This window comes from Pteropus medius, unplaced genomic scaffold (assembly GCF_902729225.1).
Source record: "Pteropus medius unplaced genomic scaffold, Ma_sr-lr_union100, whole genome shotgun sequence".
In the NCBI taxonomy this organism is placed as follows: Eukaryota; Metazoa; Chordata; class Mammalia; order Chiroptera; family Pteropodidae; genus Pteropus; species Pteropus medius.
The window spans coordinates 13,411,299-13,434,478 of record NW_024349799.1 but is presented as its reverse complement, the minus strand read 5'-3'; the positions used below and the strand labels follow the sequence as shown (position 1 = coordinate 13,434,478).

Genomic DNA, 23,180 nt, shown 5'->3' with positions numbered 1-23,180 from the left:
AAAAAGGTCCCTAGATGTGTAGCCAAGCATTGTAGAATGGTGTTATAGACTGAATATTTATGTCCCCCTGAAAATTCACATGTTGAAGCCCTAAACCTTAGTGGGATGATATTTGCAATCAGGGACTGTAGGAGGTAATTAGGTTTGAGGGCTCCATAGTGGAATTAGTGTCCTTATAAGAAAAGGAAGAAACCAGAGTTCATCTGCTACCTGCCTTGTGAGGATACAGTAAGAAGGCTGCCATCTGCAGGCCAGGAACAGAGCCCTCACCAAGAACTCAATCATGCTGGCATCCTGATCTTGGACTCCTCAGCCTCCAGTATTGTGAGAAATCAATGTTTGCTGTTTAAGCCAGCCAATCTACTTATTTGTTATAGTGGCCTAATCTGATTAAGACAATTGACAATCCATTGGTCTTTCATGTAGTTGTAGTGGTGAACAGAGATTCAACAAGTAACCATTATCATACAAAGCACTTTGGAACACTTCTTGGCACACAGAAAGTGGTCAATAAATGTTAGCTAGTCATAGTAGTAGCAGTATTAGCATTATCATAACCATCTTCAAGTAGGTAGCCAGGGATTGTTACATCCTATATTTCCTTAAATTTTTAGGAAAGAATTACCAATGGATTGTTTTTCTGATACAGAGATTAAGATTTAGGAGAGTTAAGTGGTTTGACTGAGATTTCAGAGTCAGGATTGAAATTATGACTGAAATCTGAATGTCTTTAATTACACCTGGTTAATGGCAGGAGAAACAATCTCCTGTTTAGTGTTACTCAGAATAACAATTCCTAAAACTAATATTACTATTTATACTTATCTTGTTTCCTTGGCCATTATCCCCTTTTGTTTTCCAGATTAAGCCCTCAAGAGAGGCTTAGACAAAAGTCAGTATGAACTAAAACCAAATATAGGTGGGCAGAACTTTTGGGCTTAAAAACCTAATGATTTCACCTGGAAACAATTAATCTTATTTACAATAACAGAGCTGCCAGCTCTTGGATTATTCTCTAGCCTTGAAGAAATCAGATTGCTAAAGACAGCCTTTTTCTAGAGGTTCACTTCTTATCTAGTACTCATGCCTTTCTACACTTGTCAATATCTACAATTGTTCTCAGAGGATAATTCCTAGAAATGAGCCCAGAAGAGGGAAAAGGTGAGAAGTGCTATGCTGACATTATCCCAATATCTCCAGGAACCCAGGTAAGTAAGGGTACTTTTTTTGTGTGTCTTGATTTTTTACTGAGTCCAAAATTAGACCAGGTTTTTGAGAGTCTGACTTTCTTGAGATGAGAGAAAAACCCAGAGATGAGCCAGATTCTGACCATTTTCACTTGGCTAATATTCTTCCTTAAAGAATCAAATCAAAATAATCTCTTTTGTGACATCATCACATTTTCCTCTCTGGCTGCACATTGGAACTACTTTCATTATAACATTTATCATTGAATTAGAATTATTTGATTACTTAACACTTTTTTTTATCTTGCTATGAAAAACTAAAAGGATCTTATCCTGTTTATATATTCTCCTAACAATAGCAATTACACAATGGCTGACACATTGGAGGTGCTCAGTAAATGATAGCTAAACAAATGGATGCATGAATAGGTCTCATTTGGGCCTGAAGTTATGATACAATTGCAGAGGATGTGTTTTGTTTTGCATTATTTAAGCTAGTATCTGTGCATTACACTAGGTGATTAACTAGATGATAAACTTTATTTTGCTCTATTCATCTTTGCATCTTCAATAGCATCGGTGTTCAAGAAATATATGTTGAGAATCTGTTCTGCTCAGAAATTTAATAGAATTCATATATTTTAACTAGGGCAAAGTCCATTATAAATCTAACAGACATTTATTGGATTCTTGCTATATGCAGAATACGATTGGAGATAGGATGTATAAAAGGTTGGGTCAGGATTAGTCTGAAAGGGGATTTGAATCTGGAACTTTATTTTTTTAAATTGTCAATTTAGGATCATAAAATAACAGGGTGTTTTGGTCTATAGGAAGAGTATAATCAAAAACAGGCAAGAATGGGTATAGTGTATTTGGGAGGCAGTGGTTGGGTGGCATTAACTTTGTAGTCATGGGTTCTTAACCAAAAAAAGATATATGAATGACTAACAAGTACAGGAAAAGATACTCAACATCATTAGTCATTAAGGAAATACCAATTAAAACCACAATTAAATATCACTTCACACTCACTAGGATGGTTATAATAAAAAAGATTGACAATACCAAGTCTTGATGAGGATGTGGAGAAGTTGGAACTTTCATACATTTTGTATTGATGGGAATATAAAATTACACAACCACTTTGGAAAATAGTTTGAGAGTTCCTTAAAACATTCAACATAAACCTACAATGAGTGAGAAATTTCACTCCTAAGAACCACCCAAGAGAAATGACAATATGTCCACTCAGAAGCTTGTACATTTGTCTGTAATAGCATAATTCATAACAGGGTTTCAAAAGTGGAAACAACCCAAATGTACATCAGCGGGTGAATTGACAAATAAAATATGGTATATTCATACAACAGATACTGCTCAGCAATAAGAAGGAGTGAAATGACACAATAAATAACATGGATGAACTTCAAAAACATCATGCTAAGTGAAAAAATTCAGACACAAAAGATTCCTTTTACATGAAATGTAGGATTCCATTTGTATGTATTCCACAAAAGGCAACTCTCTAGAGACAGAAAGCTGATCAGTAGTTGTCTGGGGCTAGGACTGGGAGCAGGAATTGACTGCAAATGAACACAAGGGAACTTTTTAGGGTGAAGGAAATATTCTAAAACTGATTGTGGCAATGGTTGCACGACTCTAAATTTACTAAGAATCATTGAATTATACACTTACAATAGGTTAATTTTATGACATATAAATTATACCTCAATAAAGCTGCAGGGGAAAAAAAAGACACAGGACAAATCCTGGCTCTATTATTACCTATGGACCAGTTATTTTAGCTCTGTAAACCTCTATTTTCTCATCTGTAAAGTAGGGATGATAAAAATAGTACTTAGCTACCCAAGGAAGACTAAGAAAGATCATGCAGTAAAGCATGTAGCACATAGAAATTTCTCAGTGAATGTTAGTTCTTGTTATTATGAGTGTTATCAGGAGATGGTGAGGTGAGCTGCCTGATGAGATGAGCACATGGCCCATACTGGAAGCATAAGTGCTGGGGTGCAACAAGTGAGGTGGGACTAGCTGATAGAGATTATGGTGTTTGTATTTATTTTCAAAAGGTGCATGGAGATTTGGGGGGAAGAGAAGATATTAAATCTCAAGAAGGAAAGAAGCTAACTGTGGAACTTTTTTTTCCTCATTTCTCTGAATTATTCCTCTTTTTAAATTAATTTATTTTTTATGGTGATATTGGTTAACAAAATCTAGTAAGTTTCAGCTGTACATTTTAACAGTAAGACATATATATATATATATATATATATATATATATATATATATACACACACACACACACACACATACATACATACATGTGTATTCACTTACCATAGTTAGATTTCTTTCTATCACCACATATTTGACCCCTTTTAGACTATCTACCTCCCCCTACCCTCTGGTAACCACTAGGCTATTGTCCATGTCCATGAGTCTCTGTTTGTTTGTCCTGTTCATTTGTTGCTTTTAGGTTTATATCCCACATATAAGTGATATCATGTGATTTTCAACTTTTTCTGTCTAGCTTATTTTGCTTAGCATGATATTCTCGAGATCCATCCATGTTGTCGCAAATGGCAGTATTTCATCTCTTCTTATAGCCTAGTAATAATCCATTGTATATATGTACCACATCTTCTTTTGTAGGACACTTTGGTTGCTTCTATGTTTTGGCCACTGTGAATAATGCTGCTATGAACATAGGTGTGCATTTATCTTTTTGGATAAATGTTTTCAAGTCTTTTGGGTAAATACCCAGTAGAGGGATTGCTGGATCATAGGTAGATTCTTAAGTAAAACTGCATCCCTTTTTTAAAAAATTGCAAATAGGTGGCAGTAAAGAACACAATGAATACTAGTATGGTTTGGTGCCACTACCTTGATTTGTACTAATACACCAGTTTTACTCACCATTGTTTTTGCACAGTTAGTGCAAATGCCAACACAGTGAAAAAGGCAAATAACATTTTGGTATTGTTATGCATATAAGCCATTCCCCTCCACCCCCAAGAGTCCCCAAATCACTTTGAATATTACTGCTCCAGAGCTTTACCATCCAAAGTATGTTCTGAAGATCAGCAGAAGTATTGTTACCTGAAAGCTTGTCAGACGTGCAGAATTTCAGGCCTAACTCCAGATATACTAAATGAGTATCTGTATTTTAACAAAATTCTTAGATGTTTTGTACTCATACTAACATTGCACAATAGAATCACCTGGTGAGCTTTTAAACCAGCCATGACCAGGTTCTCTAAGACCAATGAAATCAGGATATCTGGAGTCCCCAGCCTTGGTATTTTTTTTTTAAGCTCCCTAGGTGATTCTAAGTTAGATTGAGAAGTACTACACTAGACTTTCCCCCCAGGAAAGTGCATCTACTCATGGACACATTTTTTAAGACTCTTTTATTACAGCAATTTTAGGTTCACAGTAAAATTGAGACAATATAGAGATTTCCCACACATGCATAACTTCCTTCATTATCAATATTCCCTACCAGAGTAGCACATTTGTCACAATTGACGAATCTGCACTGACACATCATAAGCCTCCAAAGTGACACAATATTTTTGCATATGATTTCAAAGAATTTAGAATACTCTAAATGTTGTCCATAAACTCCAGATTAAAAACTTTTATACTAGATCCTTTAAATAAAAGAAGCACAGATCAAATAAAATCAGGAGAGAGTTGCTTATCTTCTGGGCAACCTAATAATAATATTAATGGTCATAGTAATAATAATAAATTTCTTTTACTGAACTGTATATAGCTGTAATATTTTCAGCTTTTATTACAGGCACTATAAGAAACAGCCCTTCAAAATTTACCTCCATGCTTACTATAAGGAGGATGCTGTTGAAGGTGACATTGTTCACCAGATTTGCAATCAGAGAAAGCACAGGAGAAATTTACGTCAAGTCTTATCTTCAGGAAGGGTGGTGATTTTCCTCAGTAAGCAGGCTGTTTTCCCCTATGAACACTGCAACTTAATCACATCCTCATCTTTTTGTTGGTTGTCAGTGAACTTAAAGTCAAAATTGTTTATTGCCCTTATTAGCAAGTGTATAGAGCTTTATGGTATGCATTTTTGAGATTCTCTCACTCTTGGCTCCATTTTACTTGGCTCCATCCTACCTTTATACTCCCTTTGCTTCACCTTTCTAACATGTAGTGTATTTTGTCTTGCTATTTGATTTTGCAACTTTCTAAGCCACCTTAAGTTCTTTGGAAGAAGACAAACTATAGATAAATGAATAAATGAGTTCAATAAATGAGTTCAATTGAAATAGGTGAAGGTGTATCCCCATCCTGGAATCTCCATTAAAGACAGAACTAGTCATTTTTTTAGGTGGGCTTTTAGATGAGATACTTTAATTATATTTAATAGTCATGAAATAAATATCTATTAAGCATCTACTACCTGTCAGGCTCTAGGCTGGGCAGGTTGTCAGGAAGTAGAGGAGCCCACTTTTCTTCTTTAACAGAAAAGTTAAACACAAAGAAAGGAGGCAGACAAGTCCTCCAAGTGAGAATAGAAAAAAATTATTGATGGCTTTAAAATCTTTATATTCCTTGACCTAATAATTTACTTCTGAAAATTATCCTAAGAAAATAATTTACTAGTAAAAAAAGTATATGTGTGAAGGTGTGTCATCTTTATAATAGTGAAAATAGGTTTTTAAGCCATGGTGTTAGATGAACAATTGTAATAGCTACTTCTTAGAGAGGTATGATGATTAAGTGAGATAATTACTTAGTGTAGTGCAAAGTAAATGCTTAATAAAAGATGGCTGGCATATACAGTCAACTAATATTTGACAAGGAGCCAAGAAGACTCCATGGGGAAAAGATAGTTACTTTAGTAAATGGTGCTGGGAAAACTGAATATTCACATGCAAAAGAATGAAATTGAACCCCTATCTCTCACCAGTCATAAAAACTGAAATGGATTAAGGACTCAAATGTAAGACCATAAAACTTCTAAAAGAAAATATAGGCAAAAAGCTCCTTTGGTATTGGCAATGTATTTTTGGATATGACACTAAAAGCACAAACAACAAAAGCTCCTTTGGTATTGGCAATGTATTTTTGGATATGACACTAAAAGCACAAACAACAAAAGCAAAAATAAACAAATGGGACTATATCAAACAAAAAAGCTTATGCATAGCAAAAGAAACAATCAACAAATGAAGAGGCGTCCTTGGAATGGGAGGCGTCCTTGGAATGGGAGAAAGTATTTGCAAATCATATATCAGATAAGGGGTTAATATCCAAAATATATAAGGAACACATAACTTAGTAGCAAAAACAAACAATAACAAAAATAATTTGATATAAAAATAAGGAGAGAACATGAATAGACATTTTACCAAAGAAGACATACAAATGGCCAACAAATACATGAAAAGGCAATCAATATCACTAATCATCAGGTAAATGCAAATCAAAACCACAGTGAGAGATCACCTCACACCTGTTAGAGTGGCTGTTATCAAAGAGAAAAGAACTAACAAGTGTTGGTGAGGATGTGGAGAAAAGGAAACATTTTTTGCACTGTAAATTGCAATGTAAATTATATTTTTTCAATGTAAATTGATACGACCATTATGAAAAACAATATGGAGGTTCCTCAAAAAATTTAAAATAGAAATACCACACAATTCAGCAAACCCACTTCTGGATATTTATCCAGAAGGAAATGAAATTGTTTCTTTATAGAGCTATCTACACCCCCATGTTCATTGCAGTATTATTCACAATAGCCAAGACATTGTAAACAACTTAAATATCCATCAATGGATGAATGGATAAATAAAATGTGATATATCGATAGATAGATACATACATACATATATACACACACACACATATAATGGAATATTATTCAGCCATAAAAAGAAGAAAATCCTGCCATTAGCAACAAGATGGACAAAATAAGAGCATTGTGCTAAGTGAAATAAGTCAAACAGAGGAAGACAAAAACTGTATGATCTCATGTGTAGAATCTAAAAAAGCTAAACTCATAGAAACAGAACAGATTGGTGGTCATTAGGGATTAGAGGTTAGGGGAAATAGGTGAAGGTGATCAAAGAGTACAAAGGAATAAGTTCTGGGGATCTAATGTACAGTATAGTGACTACAGTTAATAATACTGTGTCATATACTTGAAAGTCGCTAAGAATGTAAATCTTAAATATTCTCACCATAACAACAAAATGGTAATTATGTGATGTGAAGGATGTTTTAACTAACCTTATTGTGATAGACATTTTGCAATATATAAGTGTAACAAATCATCACAATGTACACCTTAAACTTATACATTGTTATTTGTCAATTATATCTCAATAAAGCTGGCGGGAAGGTGCCTGATCTTATGCTAACAAGCAGTCCTCACCTTTGCAATGCTGATCTCTTTCTCTTCCCCAATATTCTATGCTTACACTTAATAGAAATTTGTGCACTTGAAAAGATGCCTTAGGAAGGCAGGAGAACCATACCCAACTTCTGCTTCCTCATTTCTCAGGTAGGTCCCTACCACCTCAATTCCCCAACTTTTGCACATACATTACCTTAGAAGTAGAACCAACAATACTTGCTGATGATTTTCTTGGGCAATGGAAAGATATAGAAAGAAAAGAATCCTCCTCCTCCTCCTCATTCTCTTCACCTGAGTGTATCAAACTTAACCTGTTCCAAACTGAAGACATTGGTTCCTCATCCAGGACCTCCAATCCTGTCCTAAGTAAAAGTATATCCTTCCAACTTCCCTTTTTCGGATAAATGACACCATGATTCTAGTTACCCTTACTCAAAACACCAATATCATTGCTTTTTCTTTTACTTTTTAAAAACTAAATTAATGATACATGCCTATTGCAGAAATATAGACAACAACAATTTTTAAATTTAAAATTCTCTGTAGACAATGGTATAAATAACCTTTTTTTTTTTAATGCCTACAGCACCTGTTCTTCCTAGGTGGTCTCCCATCCAAGTACTAACCAGGCCCGACCCCGCTTAGCTTCTGAGATCAGATGGGATCGGGCATGTTCAGGGTAGCACGGCCATAGACAAATAACCATAAATAAGGAACTTATGAAATAAATTATGAAAAATCCATACAATAAAATATCATGGAGCAGCTAAATTTTTTTTTAAAAATGAGGCAAAATTTAAATTTTATATTACAGATAAAAGTCAACTTTCTAAACTATAGGTAATACTTGTAGGGAAATTCTCTTTTCCCTAGATTAGACAGAAAAGTAAAAGAAATGGGTATATTCTCTTCATTGCCCACAAACTTGCTTCTCTTAAGTTTTCAGCTTGGAGAATGGCAGTACCATCCACCTAGTTGCTGAGAGTTATCTTCAACCACTCCCCATCTCTCACTGTTGCAGCCATTAAGCAACTTCTATAACTCTTGGTTCTCTTTCATAGCTCAACAGATTCATTGTGCCTCTTGCCTAGACAACCACGATATCATCACAGCTCTCCAGGATTTTAGAATCTCCCTCCTCCAATTCATCTTCCACATTGCCTTCGTTATTATCAACCTTAGACCAGAATAATAATAGGCAAATTTTCTGCTGTTTGCTTCTAAGACCTACAGGAGGAATTTTAATTATGTAACAGACTCTGAAAAAGACATGCCTTTACTGATGCATAGTATGATGGTTTTCTTTTCTGCCTGGTGAATTATATCTCATCTTTTAATGCAGCTCAAATGTCACTTCCTCTTTGGCTCTGCCCGCATTATTCTACCTTGTCCATGCTTCCAAGTATTTCGCATATATCACTTTTATGACACTTATATTACCCGGACTTATATTGCTTAACTCTTATCTATAATACCAGGGGTCCCCAACCCCCAGGCCGCAGACCAGTAACCGGTCCGTGACCTTTTAGGAACTGGGCCGCACAGAGGAGGTGAGCAGTGGGTGAGTTAGCAAAACTTCATCTGTATTTGCAGCAGCTCCCCAGCCCTAGCATCACCGCCTCAGCTCCACCTCAGATCGTCAGGCATTAGATTCTCATAGGAGCACCAGTCCCTGGTGCCAGAATGATTAGGGACCGCTGATATATATAGTTCACTTTTTAAAGCCACCTTTCACTTCTTTATTTCCAATTTTTGCATAAAGGGAAGCATGAACATCCATTTCATATAAATCTCAGCAAATATCAAGCAAATGTTTTAATGTATCACTTAAAATATCTATGTTTACATTTGACTCAAGTTTGGGCAAAAGCAAAAAATAAAAAATGGAAACACATCCCTTATCCTCTGCAACCATTTAATTGATTTGGGGATACAGTCATTTAGTTTTATTGTGAAAAATGATTTTTAAATAGATTTTTAAAATCTGTATTTATGACAAATGTTTTTGAATAGTTTGCCAATAAAGTGTGGAGTAATGAGATGTCAAAAGAGTATCAAACATTCTACCAGTTAGAGTTTAAAATTATATCTTTCAATATCTAGTTGTAATACAGACTTTTGTATTAAGAAACACAATTTCTGCAGTTTTGTATTAAAACTTATCTATATCAGTTAGGACACTTGATGTTGCAAATGGTAGAAAATCCAACCAGAACTGGTAAAACAAACAAAGGAACAAACAACAACATCAACAAAACAATTTTATTGGTTCACATATCAGTCAAACAGTTTTTTGCTTCTGATGGAGCTGGATCCAGGGCTCAAACGATGTCTACCTCCTTAGTAATGACTTCATCCTTAGGCAGGTTCTCCTTTCTTGCTGCCATGCTGGCCGCTAACAGGTTCTGGAGTTATATGCTTCCAATTAGTAGAAAAGATTTCCCTGATTATTGGAACAAAGGTCCCCAAACTTAGTCTTATTAGCCTTGAATATCTGTTCTTGAGTCATATGCCCATTCTTGAACCAATGAAGGGCAGAGGGTGTAAAAGGAATATGAGATACGGTAATTGGTTTGAATTGCTATCTAAGAGTTGCATATGCACAGAAAGAGGAAAATGAAAGTGAAAGGAGGAAATATTGGATCAGCTATTATTTTAAAATATGCTTTCCATAGGATAAATGCTGTAATCATCAACTGCAATGTTTACGAACCTTCTAATTTTAGAAGCAGCTCGAAGGTCATTACACTAATTTTTATTGCCTCTGCTTTCTTGCTACGAGGAAATTTATTAAGAAAAAGGAGACAATAATTGTCTTGATGTTTCTTAATAAAAAATAAATTTATTTTGGACGTGGTTCCATAGTGTAGCAGTTAGCACGTCTGCTTTACATGCAAAAGGTCCTGGGTTCATGCCCCACTAGAGTCATGGTCCAAGGTCTATGGCCATGCCACCCTGAACAAGCCCGATGTCTGATCTCAGAAGTGAAGCAGGGTCAGGCCTGGTTAGTACTTGGATGGGAGACCACCTAGGAAGACCAGGTGCTGTAGGCATAAAAAAAAAAAAAGAATAAATTTATTTTTCCTTAAAAAAATTTTCTCCAATATTTATGTTTTTCATTGTTTAGAACTTTCATTTCTACAAGCAGGAATTTCATCTTACACAAATCAAATACTGGGAGTGCTGTTAGTAGGTTTCAGGGCAGTATTTTGAGCTTGGTTGGATTGTAGACTAAAGATGGCTTCATCAACCTTGACATGGAGAGACTCAGGATATTTGAGCATATATGGAATTACAGCATCATCCATCTCCAACGGTATGCCAGAGATTTCTCTAGTCATAGGTGAGTGAATGGATTGAACCAGAGGAACTGGCTTTTCACCATGATCTTCTTGAGCAGTAGCTGATGCCAACACAGATATATTTGACATACCATGCATGTCCTTGCATACAAACAGGGACAGGCTTCTGGATGGATGCTGGTCTTCCTACTTTAAATTTTAGAAGGCTGTGACACCTGCAACACCTGTAACTTTCTTGAATTTTTGGATGTGGACCTGAGGTAGAAGTGTGAGGGCAAATAGCCATGGTCTGGGTTGTTGTATTGGTGACCTGATAGGCTGACTTGACTCCTGGAACTTGCGGTGGTCTGCAGGTGCTAAATGATGGCTTAGGTGCTGCTACTGCTGAGTGGCTAGCTATGCTGAGATAGATGAGGTTTGGCTCTGACCACAGGCTTACAAAGATGTGTACTCCCATGTTAAAGCTGAGGAAGAATTGGCATGAAGTTATTTGCTGATATTGCTGCTGCCTTGTGAGAGTTAAGTATAGGATTGCCTCCAGCTCTCATAACCACCATTCTCTCCATATAGCTTTTAATGAAGAGAGCTTGATACTCCTCCTTGCTTTGTACAATAGCTACATATGGAGGTTTTGTGACCACAATTCTTCTGTTTATTGCCATGACAGCTTTATTAGGTTCTTCAAGAAATGTAAAGCAAACATGGGCAAAGTCTTTGTTGTGGCCAGCCTCCATCATGACCCTGGCACTAGTGGTTGTACCAAAGAGGTAGAATTTTCAGTCATTTATCATTAATTTTTTCATATAAAGATTAGCATTCTTGCACCTGGTGAATTTATGCTGTTTTATTTGCTCAAATTTGTATTTTAATCCAAATTGTCTTTCTACTTTGTTCTGTGCTCTACCAGAATAAATTTGACTTCTGTTAAGGACTTTTCCATTTATTCCTTTGGCAGCTTTCTGGGTATCTTCAAAATTCTCAAAACTAACAAACTCAAAGCCTTTGGATTTTCTACTTTCATCAGTCATTTGGTATCAAGTTACACCTCAATAAATATAATATTATATATAAAAACCCTAAAGACTCTATCCAAAAAATTATGAAAGCTAATAAATTAATTCAGTAAAGTTACAGGATACAAAGTCAATATATGAAAATCACTTGCATTTCTATACACTAATAACAAACTATCAGAGAAATTAAGAAAATAATCCCATTTACAATTATATAAAAAAATAAAATAGTTATGAATACATTTAACCAAGGAGGTGAAAACTATACACTGAAAACTATAAGACATTGATGAAAGAAATTGAAAAAGACACACATAAAATGGAAAGATATTCCACGTTAATGGAGTAAAAGAATGAATGTCATTAAAATGTCCATACCACCCAAAGCAATCCATCTACAGAGTCAGTGGAATTCCTATCAAAATTCCCATGGCATTTTTCATAGAAATAGAACAAACAATCTTGAAATTTGTATGAAACCACAAATAGCCAAAGCAATCTTGAGAAAAAATAATAAAGCTGGAGACATCACACTTCCTGATTTCAAACTATATTACATAGCTAGAGTAATGAAAATAGTATGGTATTGACATAAAAACAGACTCATAGATCAATGGACCAGAATAGAGAGCCCAGAAATTAATCCCTGCATATATGGTCAATTAATTTATGACAAAGGAGCCAAGAATATACAAGGAGGAAGGACAGTCTCTTTAATAAATGGTGATGGGAAAACCGTACAACCACATGCAAAAGAATGAAACTGGACCATTATCTTACACCATGTAGAAAAATTAGCTCAAAATGGATTAAATATTTGAATGTAAGGCCTGAAACCATAAAACTCCTAGAAGAAAATGTAGGTGATAAGCTCCTTGATTTCAGTCTTGGCAATGATATTCTTGGATTTGACATCAAAAGTAAAGGCAATAAAAACAAAAATAAATAAATAGGACTACATCAAACTAAAAAATTTCTGCACAGCAAAGGCAACCATTAACAAAATCAAAAGGCAGCCTACGGAATGGGAGAAAATATTTGCAAATTATGTATCTGATAAGGGGTTAATATTCAAAATATAGAAAGAACTCATACAACTCAAGAGAATAAAACAATCTAATTTTAAAATGGGCAGAGGATTTGAATAGACATTTTTCCAAAGAAGACATACAGATGGACAATAGGTACATGAAAAAATGCTCAATGTTACAAATTATCAGGGAAATGCAAATCAAAACCACAATGAGATATCATCTCATACCAGTTAGAATGGCTATTATCAAAAAGAAAAGAAATAATTGTTGGCAAGCCCTTGTGCACTGTTGGTAGGAACGTAAATTGGTGCAGCCACTATGGAAAACAGTATTAAGGTTCTTCGAAATATTAAAAATAGAACTACCATATTATCCAGCAATTTAACTTCTGGGTATTTATTATAAGGAAACAAAAACACTAACTCAAAAAATTTCTGCATCCCCATGTTCATTGCAGCATTATTTACAATAAGCAAAACATAGAAGCAACCTAAATGTTCATTGATGGATGAATGGATAAAGAAAATGTAGCAAATGTATACATATACATACATATATATGTATGTATATACACAATGTAATATAATTCAGCCATAAAAAAAGAAGGAAATCTTGCTATTCTGACAACATAGATGGACCTTAAAGGTGTTAAGTGAAATAAGTAAGGCAGAAAAAGACAAATACCACATGATCTCACTTACATGTGGACTCTTAAACAAACAAACAAACAAAAAGCCCCACAAAACTAAATCATAGTTGAAAAATAAATAAGCCCTGGGGATGTAATGTACAGCATGGTGATTATGGTTACTAATACTGTTTTGTATATTTGGAAGTAGCTAAGAGAGTAGATCTTAAAAGTTTTCATCACAAGAAAAAAAAAATGTAACTATGTATGGTGATGGATGCTAACCAATGTATTGTGGGGATTATTTTGTAATATATACAAATATTAAATTATGTTGTACACCTGAAACTAATATATGTTATATGTCAAACATATCTCAATAAAAAGCAGGCAAAATAATATTCCAAAAATATAATTAAGATCTTACTAATGAATTTAGGAGTCAAAATTCTTTGTCCATTTGCCATTCTCTCTACTCCACTTAGTGGCTGCTCAAAGTATTTTATAATTTCAGGTCCCATGTTCTGAACAGAACTTGACTTCTACCCTTTCTTCTCTTCAAACTTACTTCTAGTGAAAATATGGTTATCACTAGTTTTAATATTTTTCTGAAAATTATCTTTCTACCAAATTATCTTTCTATCTTTCTTTAAGATGACTTTAGTTCTCATTTTTTTTCTCAGTTTAAATTATTTGCTCTGCCCAGATACCTACGTTTCTGAGACTTTTCTCTCCCTCTGATCTTTTGAGGTCCTCTAAACTGCCTGACTAGTGAGAGGCCTATGATAGCTTAGGTTTTCTACTCTCCTGCCTAAAAGAAAATACACCAGGTGCCAGGAATTTGGGGGACCATATTAGAATTCTACCTAAAAAAAATTCTTATAAGCATAACTACGTGTTGAGAAATTATTTTAAACTTTATAATTTTACCTTTCCTGTCATAATATGTCCTCAGTGAAATGTTTTTTAAGTCTACTTGATATCATACACTTAGTTAGGAACGCAATGTGTTATCGTTTTTATGAGAAAATTTAGACTGCTTCATGATAATATGTTATAAAAATAGGAACTGCTAATCAATCAATAAGCCAATTAACAATTTATTGAGCATTTACTATGTAAAGGCTGATGTACTAGGTATTGAATAGAATACTAGTTTCAGATGTATATCGCAGTAGCTGCCATCAAGAAACTTACAGACTAAATAAGGAAATATGACAGAATGACCCAGTATAGTCTGGGATAAGGATAAGACAGTCTTTTATTTCTAGTCTTACCTTAACTCTCTTATTTTTGGCTTCCTGTGCCTTGATTCTCTGATCCTCAGAGGAGGAAAAGAAAATACCTGAGTAAATCTGAAACACAACGAGCTTCTCAGGGAGTTCTCTGGACTAGATATAAACTTGTTTTAAGCCAATCTCACCTTGACCAAGACCTCTGGAACAAGCTAGAACAAAGCTAGAGCTGATCTGGCTGAATTTATTTTACAGCAGTTGCCTAACAGACACTAAATTTCAAAACTATTATCCTTACCATTTGCAACAACATGGATGAACCTAAATGGTATTATGCTAAGTGAAATAAGTCAGACAGAGAAAGACAAATACCATATGATTTCACTTATATGTGGAATCTAAAGAATAAAATAAATGAACATACAAAATGGAAACAGATTCATAGGTACAGAGAACAAACTGGTGATTGCCAGATGAGAGAGGGGTTTGGGAGGGCTGAGTGAAAAAGGTGAAGGGATTAAGAAGTACAAATTGTTAGTTATGAAAGAGTTACAGGGATGTGAAGTACAGCATAGGGAATATAGTCAACAATATTGTAATAACTATGTATAGTGCCAGGTGGGTACTAGACTAATAGGAGGGAATCATTTTGTAAATTATATAAATGTCTAACCACTATGCTGTACACCTGAATTTAATATAAAATAATATTGAATGTCCAAAAAAACCCTATTACCTTATCCACAGAATGAGATATTTATAAATCATATATCTGGTAAATATCCGGAATATATAAATAACTCCTACACCTTAACAACAAAAAACAAGCAACTCAATTCAAAAATGGGCTAAAGACTTATCTATTTTGAAGAAATGTCTATTTCTTCAAAGACAATACACAAATGGCCAAGAGGAACATGAAAAGATGTTCAACATAAATAACCACACGGGAAAGGCAAATCAAAACCGTAAGATACCATTTCACACAAAGAATGGCAATTATCAAATAACAAACAAACAAACAAACAAACAAAACAGAAAACAAGTATTGGTGCATCACTGGTAAGAATGAAAAATAATATAGCCATTGTGGAAAACAGTTGGATAGTTCCTTAGAAAGTTAAGTTAGAATTATCATATGATGCAGTCATTCCACTTTTAAGTATATACTCCAAAGAATTGAAAGCAAGTACTCCAATAGATATTAGTATACCCATGTACAAATAGCAGCATTATTCACAATAGCCAACAAGTGGAAACAACCCAAATTTCTACTAACGAATGGATAAACAAAAATGTAGTATATACATACACTGGAATGTTCAGCTCTAAAAAATAATAAAATTCTGATATATGCTACAACATTCAAAAAATTGAAGACATTATGCTAAATGAAATAAACCAGTCACAAAGGACAGATACTATATGATCCCACTTATATGAGGTACCAAGGGTAGACAATTTCATAGAGTTGGAAAGTATAGTAAAGGTTACTGGGGGCTGAGAGAAGAGGACAAGAGGAGTTATCATTTAATAGGTACAGAGTTTCAGTTTAGGATGATGAAAAAGTTCTGGAAATGGATATTGGTGATGGTTGCGTAACATTGTGAGTGTGCCTAATTCCACTGAATTTCACACCTAAAAATGGTTAAGTGGCAAATTTTGTGTTATGTGTATTTACCACAATCTAAAAATATTTTTAAAAATTAGCATAGAATTTTAAAAAAATAAACCTGCCTTCTCTAGTAGATGGTGCAACCATTGTCTTCTCACTTGTATTTCATCTTTAGTGAACTTATTCTTCCCAAGTCCCCTAGAAAAGAAAGCAACCTAAGCAAACTAGACCAGTCAGATTTTCTCTCTCAGCAATTTTAAATTGAGTAGCTGAGAGAATAAGGCAATTGGTAAATGGTGGGTGCTTGAACAAAAAGGTACTGTAGAGGCTAGGTTATGGTAAATCAAAACCACATGGAAACTGAAGTCTGGTGGATGCGCAGAACCTCATCTGCATAGAAAATAGAGACAATAGACCATGCAGACCTATGAGAGGTAGAGCAAGGAGCCTCGTTTACCACTTCATAGGTTGTCCTGTTCTGAGCTGGTAGTATTTAATTTTATGTGGTAGTGTTTGTCTTATACTTCTTCGATGTCATGAATCTGTTCATTTACCTCCATTTACCATTGCTATTGCCCCAGATTGAAGCCTCATCATCTTTCACCTGGATTTTTCCAATAGCCTGCTCATTGGTCTCCTTGCTTCTACTCTTGCCATTTGCCACATTATGGTCAGAGTGATCTTTAGGAACATAAATCAGATTGTGTTACATCTCTGCTTAAAATTCTTATTGTCCGCAATTCCTTTAAAATGAAATCTGAGCTTCCTTAAACGACTTTAAAACAACTACATGGCTGAGCCCTTGACTTCCTCTCTAGTCACATCATATAGCATTCCCTTCCTCATTATCTCCAACCTCTGTAGTTTGTGTGGGATTTTTGTTTTTTCATTTGTTTGTTTTTGGTGCTGTCATCTACTTTTCCACCTGGAATACACTTCACTAGTTTTGAAGGTTTATTTTTGTATTGTCTTTCAGGTCTCAAATCAAAGAAGCATTACTTTAACACAGTGGTTCTCAACTGAGGATAATTTTGCCCCTCCAGAGACTTGGTAATGTCTAAAGACATTTTTGATTGTCACAACTGGAGGGGTTATATGTAGTGGCATCTAGCCTAGAGCCAGGGATGCGACTAAACATCCTACAATGCACAGGACAGTTCCTTGCAAGAAAAAAATTATCTAATTCAAAATGACAATAGTGCAGAGGTTGAGAAATCCTACAAAAAACACTTTAAATAACACCTATTTTAAGTGGTTCTGTTTCATTGCTCTGTGTATTTCCTTCACAGCAGTTATCACAATATGAATTTATCTTTATTTGTTTGTTTGTTAATTCTCTGTATGTCCTACTAAAATGTAAGCTCCATGATGTCAAGATTCTTATTTGCCTGGTTCACTACTGATTAACGAATGAATTCCATATACCTGTAACTACTCAAATACTATGTTTTTCCCACTAATTTAGAGTTTTATTTTACAAATTAATTGATTTTAAACAAAGCATCTACTTTTATTCAACTTCGATCAATATTTCTTGAGCACTAGCTATGTGCCAAGCAATGAGCTAAATGCTGTGTATGTAATAGGAACAAGACATGACCCTTGGTATAAAAAAAGCTTGTAAGTCAAGGGTTGGGGAGGGATACATGTAAGTGAAAAGGCCACTTATAGTTTGGGATGCTATGGGGAATCAAAGAGAATATATGTTCTCTGCTCTCAAGGGGCTAAATCTCTTTAGTGGGTGTGTGCGGGGGGTGGGGGAGGATGAAAGATGCACACAAATAACTCCAAATAGCAGAAAAGAACACAAATAAGAAAAGCAAAATCTCTAACAGCTATGGAAATCAGAGAGGGCTTATAGAAGGGGTGCTCTTTTATTTGATACATATAAGAAGACAGATGAGAGTTTGATAAAACAGGAGGAAATGGAGAGGAGGGTAGAGGGCATTCTAGGCAGAGAGAATGGCAAGAGCCAAGGCACAGAAGTGTGTGTGCCAGGAACAAGTAGACGTGTTTGGCTAAAGCACAGGAGACCAGTGAGGGCTTAGGCTGGAAAGAGACTGGGTCCAAACTGGGTCAGTTGAGTATGAATACAAATGACCCAAATCTTGCCCATTTCCTATAATTTAGAGCAGCATTTCCCTCGTGCACACTGGGAAAGGGAAGCTTAGAGAAATCTGGTGACTCGCAAGAACTTTATTGCTTTGTCAGAATTTTGGAAAGGTTTTTGGCTTACCATACCTCCCAAAAGCACGGTATGATGACACTCACGAAGGGACAGAATTCCTGATATAAAAATAGGGACACTTCCTGTCTCAGTGTATGAACAAACAATGCATTGCCAGATTTTATTTTATTTGTGTGTTGGGGGTGCGATAAGAAGGCTCAAAAAGGAGTACTTTTCCATTCATTCCAAGGTATGATAGGAATGAGTATACACTAAAGGGGGGATGTGGAAACAGGAGGGGGGCCAAATAACAAAAAGAATCGGTCAGTTTGTTTGAGAAACAAGCTATGCTGAAGTATTTATTTGCAAAATTCCAGTTGCCATAGCAATTGGATGCTACTCTTTCCATTGTTCCTCCTTTTATCCTTTCCATTGTTCCTCCTTTTATCCTTTGCATGGCCTTTAAAGAAGTTGTTTCCTAGGCAGATGTAGTTCTTGATGTTTATCTTAACAAAGATTTTGGAACATTTCTTTCCACCTGCTATTTCTTTTCCCTTTTGCAGTCTAAATCCAGCTAGCTACTCATCTGGGAAGGACTGGCTGGTGCTGGCCATTTCAAGACTAGGATCTTAGACTCAAAGGAGCATTACCAAGCCAGGTCCAAGTGGAAATGCCTAACTGCTGCCTTCTGTAGCATCTTAGCTTAAAAATAAGTGATAAGTATAGGGATTAAGTAAAATATATAATGGCTTAAAAAAATTGTGGGTGACAATATAGTCAAAATTCTCTGAAACTCAAGGTGAGAATTAGCCCTTAATTGGAAGGAACAATACTGATTATTAATGTCACACTAGTTTATCCCACTGGATCCTCACAACAACCCTATAAGCCAATCATATGTAATATTTACTGAGCACTTACTTTGTGCCAGACACTTTTTAGACACTGTGCTATCTCATCTAAGCTCTCACAAGAACCTTTGATGCAGATAATTATCCTTATTTTAAAATTGAGAAAAGAACATTGATCTAACAATTATTGAACATGTACTATGTGCCAAGGTACTGTGCTAGGCTCTTGACCTGCATTTTCCCATGGTAAACCTCTGAAGTAGGTCTGGAGATTAAAAAAGTTAAACAGCTTGCCCAAGTCTACATAGCTAAGAAGAGGAAGCAAGATTCAAAACAAAACTTTATTCCAAAGCTCATGAGCTTAAGCACTCCAAAAACAGAAATGGAAGTTTAGAGAGTTGAAGAGACTAGCCTAAGTTTACACAGCCACCAAGTTGAAGACTGATATCTGAATTCAGATCTGTCTGATTTCAGAACTGAAATGTTAACATTTCACAGTAAGAAAAATAATGGAAAATAATTAGTTCTCTCATTTGAAGCTAATTCTGAAAGCAGAGCAATCTAACTGGGTTTCACTTCACTGTACTCTTTAAATATAATTCTCTCAGAAGTTAATTTGTAAATCACTAGCCAGACTTTTTCATATCTGGCCACTAAACTGTGAACTTATGGAGCAAACAGTTCCTATTCTAAAGGTGTTTACCACCTATTTAGGGAGCCTAGATGTTTAAAAATGAGAGAAGCAAGGGAGAAAGGGAGGGAGGCAGACAGACAGATAGGAAGGGAAGAGGGAAGTGAATGAATAAAAATAATAGTATACGAGGTGAGCTAGATGAAGTATTTACTTTTATCTCCAATTTCTGGGGCTAGAGGAGATGGACTTCTACTATCTCCATTTTGTAGGTGAGACCAAGATGGATTTTGTTACTAATTGGTGAATGTTCAAACTCAGTGCTTTTCAAACTTAAATGTGCAGATGAATCACCTGTGGGATCCTATTAAATGCAGATTCTGTTTCAGTAGGTCTAGGACTGAGATTCTGTATTTCTGTCATGGTCCCAGAAGGTGCTGATGCAACTTGTTGTGGATCACACCTTGAATAGCAAGGCTCTAGCTTAAGTGGTGTGATTTATTTTAATTTAAAAATTATGGACATAAATATTTAGAAGAAAAAACCTAATTCATATTAAATTATAAGTATTTACATTTCTCTTACTATTTAAAGATGAAATAGTAATGCTTCCTTCAAACATAATCTCCACTAGCTTGTCATAGAATCCAACATTTTTCACTCTTACAATTCTCCTTTAAGTTAAAATATCCTTATGTGAAAGTTTTACTCGGAGGTAAATATATAGGCTTGCCTGCTTACCTGACTGCTTCCTTGCTTGCCTTCCTGCCCTCCCAAATCCCTCTCTTTCTGAACAATTCAGTCCAAAATCTATTAGGTGAGCAAGGTGGGTGTCTACAAGGAAGAGGGTTGAAGGGCAGTGTCAATTGGGTGCAGGTTGTTGAAGTACAAGTGGGGTGAAGTATAAGAGTGTTTGCTTGGGGAGGGGGCATCATGGATACAGGCAATTAATCACTTTGGAGAATATGGGAAAATTGATTCAATAAGTAAATACTGAGGATACTTCACTGTGGGAATCACAAACAGGGAAAGAAAGAAAACTAGACTGGCCCTTAAGAATTAGACTTATCAGTATGAACTCATAGTTTAAAATATATAGAGATAGAAATAAGAATATAGATATGTACACATACATATGTATACACAATACGTATATATGCAATATTATATATTGTATACAACATATATATATGTGTGTGTGTGTGTGTACATATATATATATATATATATATATATATATATATATATCCTTTAGTCTGTGAGTAACACACAAGTGACCATATCTTAGTTTCTAAATAGTACTCTGTTAGAAGATATCAGGATATCAGAATATGCTAGGAGAAATAGCATATTCCAATTCTGGGATATGGAAAGTACAAAACAAGCTTAGAACATCTTTTTAAATTAAATTTATTGGGGTGACCTTGGTTAATAACATCTTATTGCGCCAAAAAAACAAAACAATACTCAAAGAATGATGGGAGAATGTCAAAAAGACATAGAAGGCAACTCAAAGGGGCTAAATCTGAAACAGAGCATTAAAATAAGTAATGATAGTAATGGATTATATAAAATAGAAATCTATGAGTCCACATTGATATAAATAAATAAATGAATAAACAAATGGGAAGTCTAGAAAGTTTTCTTTGCACTTGAATGCTAACCAGTGAATGTAGAAAGAATACTGGAACTAGAAAATCACCATTTGGAAACCATTGCAGTCATAGTTAATTCAGCCAAGAAACATTGTGGATACTAAAATTAGTGGGCATAAATTTAATGAGGAACACAATATTTACATAGTCTCAAATACCTCCCCACAAAATATTTAATTACAAAGTGAAAAACAGTGGAGAAACCTGGCAAATACCACATTAATCAAGTAATCAAATTTATTACCACTAACTAGTAATGGGACAAATTGAAATTGTGTACCTCTTGATAGAGTGCAATAAGAAAAATGTAGCATTGCTTCTGTGATAATTCTACCCCAAAATGCAATACCGGAATCTAATCTTTAGGAAACATCAGACAAATCCTGATGAGGAATAGTCTACACCACCATTGACCTGTAGTCTTCAGAAATGTATGGTATTGAAAGTCAAGAAAAGATCGAGGAACTACTCTGTACCAGATTGAAGGTCGCAACTAAATGCAGTATATGATCTTGGACTGAATTCTATAGCTACAAAGGACATTATTGGGACAGCAGTTGAAACTTGAAAAGATTCTGAGTATTAGGTGATAGTCATGTATCAGTTTTGATTGTTGTATTGTGGTTATATAGGAAAATATCCATGTTTGTAAGAATTAACTTTTAAAGTCTTTGTGGATAATGGGGCATCACATTGGCAACTTTCACCCAGATACCCAGATGGACTGGCGTGGAGGAGTTATTTGTATTATTCTTGCCAAAAAAAAAAAAAAAGGAAATTTATGATGTTGAAAAAATGACTAGAACTCCATTAGAAATCAATGACATCTATGATCTGTACAGGATATTAATATCCGTGCAGTATATTTTCTGACTCTGGCCTACGGGCATGACGACATTAAGTAATCATTATTTAGCAGTGTATTGGACTCAGTATGTTGTCTACTTAACTGTTGCTCCTTGCTCCCATACTTTCTTGCTAACAGAACCACAATTTTGTCGAGATATAGGTATCCGGGTCCTTCCTATCTCTAGGAGGTGAACTTTTATTGATCTAAGCCAATCATGATTTAGGCATGGGCATGTAATATAATTCTAGCTAATAATTCATGAAAGTAGGTCTGCTGGGGTGAGGCGGGGAGGAACTTTTGGGGAAATTTTTTTCCTCACTACTCTGACATTCACAGAATGAAACAGTTATTCTCGATGTCTTCATGTCTATAGCAGTCCCCCCTTATTTGCAGTTTCACTTTCCTCAGTTTCAGTTACCTGCCATTAATCATGGTTCGAAAATATTAAATGGAAAATTCAGAAATAAACAATTCATAAATTTTAAATTGAGCGCCCTTCTGAGTAGTGAGATGAAATCTCATACCATCTTGCTCCATCCTACCTGGGATGTGAATTATATCTTTGCCTAGTGTGTCTGCGCTGTATATGCTACCTGCCTG

At 35.1% G+C, this 23,180-nt stretch overlaps 2 pseudogenes; one reads left to right on the top strand and one right to left on the bottom strand.

Moving 5' to 3' along the window:
* Positions 1–8,176: 8,176 nt before the first annotated feature.
* On the bottom strand, positions 8,177–8,295 carry LOC120621381 (uncharacterized; annotated as a pseudogene).
* Positions 8,296–10,536: 2,241 nt separating this feature from the next.
* Positions 10,537–10,652, top strand: LOC120621286 (uncharacterized; annotated as a pseudogene).
* Positions 10,653–23,180: the final 12,528 nt, after the last annotated feature.